This window comes from Callospermophilus lateralis, unplaced genomic scaffold, assembly GCF_048772815.1.
Source record: "Callospermophilus lateralis isolate mCalLat2 unplaced genomic scaffold, mCalLat2.hap1 Scaffold_63, whole genome shotgun sequence".
Classification (NCBI taxonomy): domain Eukaryota; kingdom Metazoa; phylum Chordata; class Mammalia; order Rodentia; family Sciuridae; genus Callospermophilus; species Callospermophilus lateralis.
In genome coordinates, this window is record NW_027514713.1 from 18357323 (window position 1) to 18364572 (window position 7250).

Here is a 7250-nt window from a genome sequence, read left to right on the forward strand (position 1 = left end):
ATAAATGGATTGTTAATATGAGGACGATTTCCTAGTAGTAAATCTAAAAATGTCTAGGTGAATCCTCATTTTCAAAACTGCATATTGAAAACTACTTTATTCAAGTAATTTCTTCAAAAAAAGTATGCATGTTCTGACTGTGGAATTAGTCTACTGGTCAATTAAAGACAACTTTAATTACCTTTTAAAAACTTTTTTTCATAGAAAGGAGAGATGTTGTATGTGTTTCTCAAATAAACACCATTATGTAAGTCCATTAAAAATAACAACAACAATAACAACAACAACAACAACAAAAAAGTAGAATCAAAGGAAGACCTACAATGTTTATGCCAAGCAGGAATCTGCCTGCCACCACCTGTGGTCTCACGTTACTCAAAATAGATGCTGGACTCAGGATTCTGAAACTAAGTTTCTATTATTTGAGTTCTAGCAAAATGTAAGGTTCTGTAGCCTCAACTAGTATAATGTCTTCCCTGTCCAAATCCAGAATGATTATTCTGATAGCCTCCATGCTGGAAGTGTTGTTCAAACTGACCCCCTTGGTGGTAAGTCTGGCTCCCCCTTCCTCCCCACCCACCTCCCTGGCCTCCACGACCACCCCGGCCTCCATGACCACCTCTTCCACCACGACCACCACCTCGATCACTGTGGTGCCCACCATCTTGATATCTATTGTCCTGCTGGTATCCACCACCCTGGTATCCACTTCCTGTGTATGAAGATGTTTGGAAACCACTATAACCACTGCCTTGATAACTACTACTGTGGCCACCATGATAGCCACCTGGCTGGAAACCTGAATCTCGATAACCACCATGTTGGTAGCCGCCTCCTCCTCCTCCTCCTCCTCCTCCTCCTCCTCCTCCTCCTCCTCCTCCATTCCCACCATCTGTCCAGCCTCCTTGATGCTTATTTCCTCTTCCTCCCCCTCGGCCACCATGGTCATAGCCACCACGTCCACCTCTCCCTCCTCCTTGTTCATGACCTCCACGTCCACCAAATGAGGAATGTTCATAACCGCCTCTCCCTCCTCCTCGACCTCCTGCTTGCTGCTGGAGGCCATCTTGCCTTTTCTGCCATGGTGGCATCTCTGGGGGTGGAGGTTCAATTTCATTGGGTCTACCACCTCTGTCAGGTACTCTGCCCATCAACACCTTATTGATGGCACAGGCAGTCTTTTCTCTTATGGAACCACTGCTTGTCCTTAAAATCTTTGACAAGTCTTGCCTTGCAGCCAAAAGATGAGCAACAGAAATAGTGCTTTTAGGAGATAAGACTGAACGCTTCGGCTGATAAACCTTGGCTAATTTTTCTGTCTGACTCTTAGCTCTGTCAGATCAGCCAAAGGACTGAACAGTGACATCCAAACGTTTTATTAGCAGCTTTCTCCAAACTTCATATTCATTAGCTATGGCTTGGTTAATTGCTTCTATCTTTTCCCAGTGGGCTGGTCCCATCGGCTTCTTCAGTAAAGGCTTTCCCACATGATTATGTGGAACTTTTGCTAATGTTTCCTTTAATTTTTTTTCAATCCCGCTGAAGAATTGGAACATAGTTATATTGGCTGGAGGTTTGGACATTCCTAGAGCAATACATATGCCTTTCAACTCTTGAAAGACCTCACTACCGCCTCCTTCTTGAGCTTTTTTTGGAGGAGCATTCACACAGAGCATTCTGGCAGCTTCTAGTTCTGAGATGAGGTATGTGAGCAAAAGGAGGCAATTCTTCTGTATGAGAAGGCGCTTGGTCACATCCCCAGAGGTCAGTGAAAGATATGGGCAGTTCATCTCCCCTAGTAGCCCACTCACCTCAAGCTGGAATTCTTCAGCCTCACTTGGACTGTTAGTTGCTTGAGCATTTTCCTCTAGTTTACAGAGCACTCTTAATTCAGATACCAGCCAAGCACAGAGTTTGGTAAACTTGGGGGAACTGGCTCCAGCAGAGACTGCTTGAGACAGTGCGCCATCATCCAACAATGGGCCCTTGTAACCTAGGTCTTCCAACGACTCCAAGATGTCAGTCTCCATGAGGTCACACTCCATGCTACTGTGGTATTCAAATTTCCGAGTCGTCAGGCTCCCCTCTTCGCCGGCAACCTACACTCGCGCATGCGCTCTCTCCCCGGAACTCCCAAATCCTCACTATTCCTTTTAAATTATACACATCCTTGACACTAAGAGTGTCACTGATTACTTTTTTTTTATTTTTTCAAGATCTCTCTCTCTCTCTCATATTACAAAATGAAATCAAATATTTTTTTACTAAGAAACACTCTCAGCCTTTAATAAAATATTCAATAAAGAAAAAGGGTTTCACTGATTTTCTTAGAGCCTCACTAAGTTGCTGAGGCTGGCTGACTTTAATGTTATAGAAGTTTGCAATATATATAGCATGAATATAGAGGGTAGTGTTCATTTGACTCTTTCTCTTGGGGACTGTGCCAGAGTTATCTTCTTCTTTCACTTTTACCTTATTTTTTTCTCCAAAGATTCTACCCTTTACCCTCATACTACCATTGGTCCACCATTAGACTTTTTAAATCTGAACTCTTGAGTTGGTCATTCTTCCCCTCTTTCCTTCACAGCACTTTTTTCTCTACCGGTACCTATTTCACCAATACTTTTTCATTAATCCTCACTACTACATACTCAGTATCCACCAATTTCACATGTTGACCCAACCCTGTTCTGCCTTTTCCATGGATCACTTTGAGATCCCCTCCACCTAGATATCAATAGTCCAGAGTAAGGTCAGGTAAGGGTGTTATATATATGTAGATTTTTAAAAGTCATTTACATAACAATAAGCCTATTAAAATTGGGATGTATTTTGTCTTGGGTTAAAAAAAGAAATCTACAGACTGCACTGTTATACTGAATTGTTTAAAATTCATTAATCTCAATAATTTGGAAAAAGAAATTCTATAAAAAGGAGAATAAAGAAAAGAACATAATACATAAAATTGAATAATTTGAAGACACACCAAGTGTACATATCAAAGAGTGTCATATATTGGTGCTTTCAAAAGACAAATTAATTTGAAATAAATGTAGTTAATGTGAGATGTAGTAATCACTTATTAATTATATCTAATGGTAGTATACATGTATACGTACAAAATGCATCTCATAAAATTATGAGTATACATTGCAAAAAATGAACTCTACAGTAATTTTTTTTTTAATTTTGCTGACAACACTATAAATACCTACATCTAGGTTTATGTATTACTAAATGTTCAGGATACATTTTGTACTTTATAAAGTTTACAACTCACCAACAGACCTTTTTATTCAATTTTTGAAAGGAGTAGTATTTATTTTAATACTAATATTATTAAATAAATAATATTTAATTTTTAAATATTTTTAAATTATGTATGACAACAGAATGCATTACAATTCTTATTACACATATAGAGTATAATTTTTCATTTCTCTGGTTTTATACAAATTATATTGACATGAATTCACTTCTTTATACATGTACTTTATATAACAATATACGTCATATTCCACCATCATTTCTAACCCCACAATCCCTCCCCTCACCTCCAAACCTGCTAAAGGTAATTTTGATACACAATGATGTATGCTATGAAGTTATAGAAAAGAGTATATACCTTATAATAATATGAACAAATAAAGTTTTGTAACTAATACATAGCATAATAATAATAATAATAATAAACTTGCCATTTAGACATTAATAAATTATACATCTAGCACTTCTGACATCTTTTCAAAAAAGAATTGACATCTTTTCCAAAAAAAGGGGGGGAGTTATTTGTGGGGGAAAATGGTATTCTATGCTTTCTTAATATCAAGAATAAATTATTTTCAGAAGTTATATATATATATATATATATATATATATATATATATATATATATATATTTTAAAGAGTGAGTGAGAGAGAGAGAGAGAGAGAGAGAGAGAGAAATTTTTAATGTTTATTTCTTAGTTTTCAGTGGACACAACATCTTTGTTTGTATGTGGTGCTGAGGATTGAACCCGGGACGCACGCATTCCAGGCAAGCACTGTACCACTTGAGCCACATCCCCAGCCCAGTTATATATATTTCAATATAAAAATAAAACAGAATCAGGTTCCATGGCACACACCTCAATCCCTTTGGATTGTGATGCTAAGGCAAGATGATCCTGAGTTTAAAGCCAGCCTTAGAAACTTAGCAAGGCCCTAAGCATCTATGTGTGTCCCAGTTTCTGTGTGCCCCTGATTTAAATTTCCAGTAAGAAACAACAGCAAAGAGAATACAAAGTATTGATGAGGACACAGAACAAATCCTCATGAACTAAAGATGAAGTAGAAATTGCTGTTATTTCATCATGAAAACTATGTGTATATATATATATATATATATATATATATATATATATATATATATGAAATACTCCTCACCAAGCAGCTTAGACCTGTAGAAATTGTAGTTTGTGTGTACCATGACAGTGTTCATGTATGTGATAGCATAAGACTAGAGCTATACTTGTCAATACAATAGAAATCTGTGGCATAGGAGGAAAGAGGAGGTGATTCAGAAAAATAAAAATAATAAAGTTTGAGAAAAAATGGTTTCTGGAGCCCAGAAAGATTTTAGGTTTAATTAGAGTACAAAATACCACATAAGTATTATACTGAAGTTACATCTGTTAAATACATCACATGTATAATGGATTTCAAGGAAAATATGTGGAACTTACCACAAACTAAGTACAAATTTACAAAAGCACATAAAATAGCATGTGCGTAAATAAAACTAATCAATACAAAGACAACTATTTTAACTCAATCTAATATATAATATTTTCCTATCAAAATTTTAGCATGTTTTTATTTAAATACAAGAAGAGAGCTGAACCTGTTGGTGCACAATTGTAATCCCAGTACCTTGGGAGGCTGGGACAGGTATTGTGAGCTCAAAGCCAGCATCAGCAAAAGTGAGGCCCTAAGCAACTCAGTGAGACACTGACTCTAAATGTCATACAAAATAGGTTTGGAGATGTGGCTCGATTCCCCTGAATTTAATTCCAAGTACCAAATAAAAGAAAAGAAAAGAAGGGACCAAAACATTATCTAGGAAATAAAATATATGTAAAATACCCCAAAACTTTTAATAAAAAATAAATATAGTTATTGTTATGAGACACATTTAATGTATATTATGAAACTATGTTGCAATAATACAGACCAATATATCATAATATGAATCAAATATGAAACCATATGTAGATCAATAGCATTGTTAAGAGCAATTAAAACATATTTTTTTTTATGTTACTATGTCCCTGATACACAGGTAATAATGCCAAAACTACCAATTGCTCCTAGAAAGCTTTTGTGTGTGTGTGTGGATGTGTGTGTCGATGTGTGTACTGAAAGGCATATGTAAAACCGATCATATGAAAAATAACATAGACATGAATGAATGAATCTATCCAACCTAAAGTTAGAATTGGGACATAGTGGCAAAGTTCACTGTTAGAGTGTGCATGCAGAATGTCCAAGATAGTCAGTTCCAACCTTAGCAACACTATAAAAAGCAAATATTAAGAGGAAATGATGTTGAAAATAAAGCAGAATAATAAATGAGACACTCTCCCTCTATCTATAGATACATTTAAGGAAAAAACTACTGTGAGTGTCTCTTTGGCAAAATCATGAATGAGTAGAGAGACTTAGATACACTGGATATTAGTCTGGTCTTAAGAAATGTACCACATTTGGTACAAAATCCCCAATTACCATTATCACCTCTAGTGAACAGAAATGTGAGAGAGGGGCTGAGGATGTAGCTCAGTTTTTAGAGTGCTTGCCTTGTATGCACAAGGCCCTGGGTTCAATCTCTAGCACCACAAAAAAAAAAAAAAAAAAGAAAAGAGAAGAAAGAAGGAAATATGAAAGAAATGATACAAAAAAATGGTGATATCTAGGAGCCATAAAATCCTTCACAAGTGTTTCATAAGCTGTGACCAAGACACAAAAATACCCAAATATCAAAGCTGTCAATTTATCTCAAAAAAAACCAGCCAGCATATTTTCCCAATTGCTATTGCTGACAGATGAAGTTCACTCTAGCTTGTATTATAGGTAAAATAGGGAGGAATCCAGTAAACTACTCTTAGCTTGAGTGAGATTTTAGCACTTCCTGAATCCTGCCCCAACCCTGAAAGACTAGTAATAAGGCCAGAACTACCAATTCCTTTTAGAAAAAGTTTTTGGTTTTTTTTTGTGTGTGTGTGTATGTGTGTATTAAATGTTTCAAATTTAACATATTTTTTATGTTACTATGTCCCTGATACACAGGTAATAATGCCAGAACTACCAATTGCTCCTAGAAAGCTTTTGTGTGTGTGTGTGGATGTGTGTGTCGATGTGTGTACTGAATATCTAAACTTTAACATATTTTATTTATGTTACTATATCCTGAAGTTCCAAACTCTAGAACAAAGGGTGATTGAGCTTATGTAAATCTCTGTAGATTTCAAACAATGAATTTACATTCTTTTCCCATCACTTTTATGAACTATGATACCAAACAGCAGCTCAGAAAGGAGGTTAAAAAACAATGATTCCTGTTTATTCCAACAAATCTTTACAGAATAGTCCTACATTGGCTACTTCATATAAACTTTCCACAGGGATAAAATGCATCAGTCAAAGAGATTTTCTGTAGCCTGGGCAGTGTTGTTGAAAAGGTTATTATAATAATCTGAAAGAGCTAGATGTGGTGGCAAATATACTAGAGACTGGAGAGGCAAGTCAGGAGAATTATGATTTGAAAGACAGCCTTAACAACATAGCAAGGCTATAAGGAACTTATTGAGATATTAGTGATATATCACCTGTCACAAAAAAAAAAAGGACTGGGGACATAACTCAGTGGTAAACACCCCCGGAGTTCAATTCCTAGCACCAAACCACACCAAACTAAACAAATATTTGTAAAATAGTAGGGACTCCAGAATATAGGTGTATATGTATAGATAAAAATTTTAGTTACAATATAAAGTTAATAAAGATACTTTTGAAAAAAATTTCATGGTTCTTTTTTTTTAAGAGAGAGAGAGAGAGAGAATTTTAATATTTATTTATTCATTTTATTTTTCGGCAGACACAACATCTTTATTTGTATTTGGTGCTGAGAATAAAACCCAGTGCCACACGCATGCCAGGCAAGCGCACTACCACTTGAGCCACATTCCCAGCCCCTATCATGGTTCTTAAGA

General features: G+C 36.0%; 1 pseudogene; it reads right to left on the minus strand.

Moving 5' to 3' along the window:
* Window positions 1-455: 455 nt before the first annotated feature.
* LOC143389574 (protein FAM98A-like) lies at window positions 456-2087 on the minus strand (annotated as a pseudogene).
* Between the last annotated feature and the right edge of the window lie 5163 nt (window positions 2088-7250).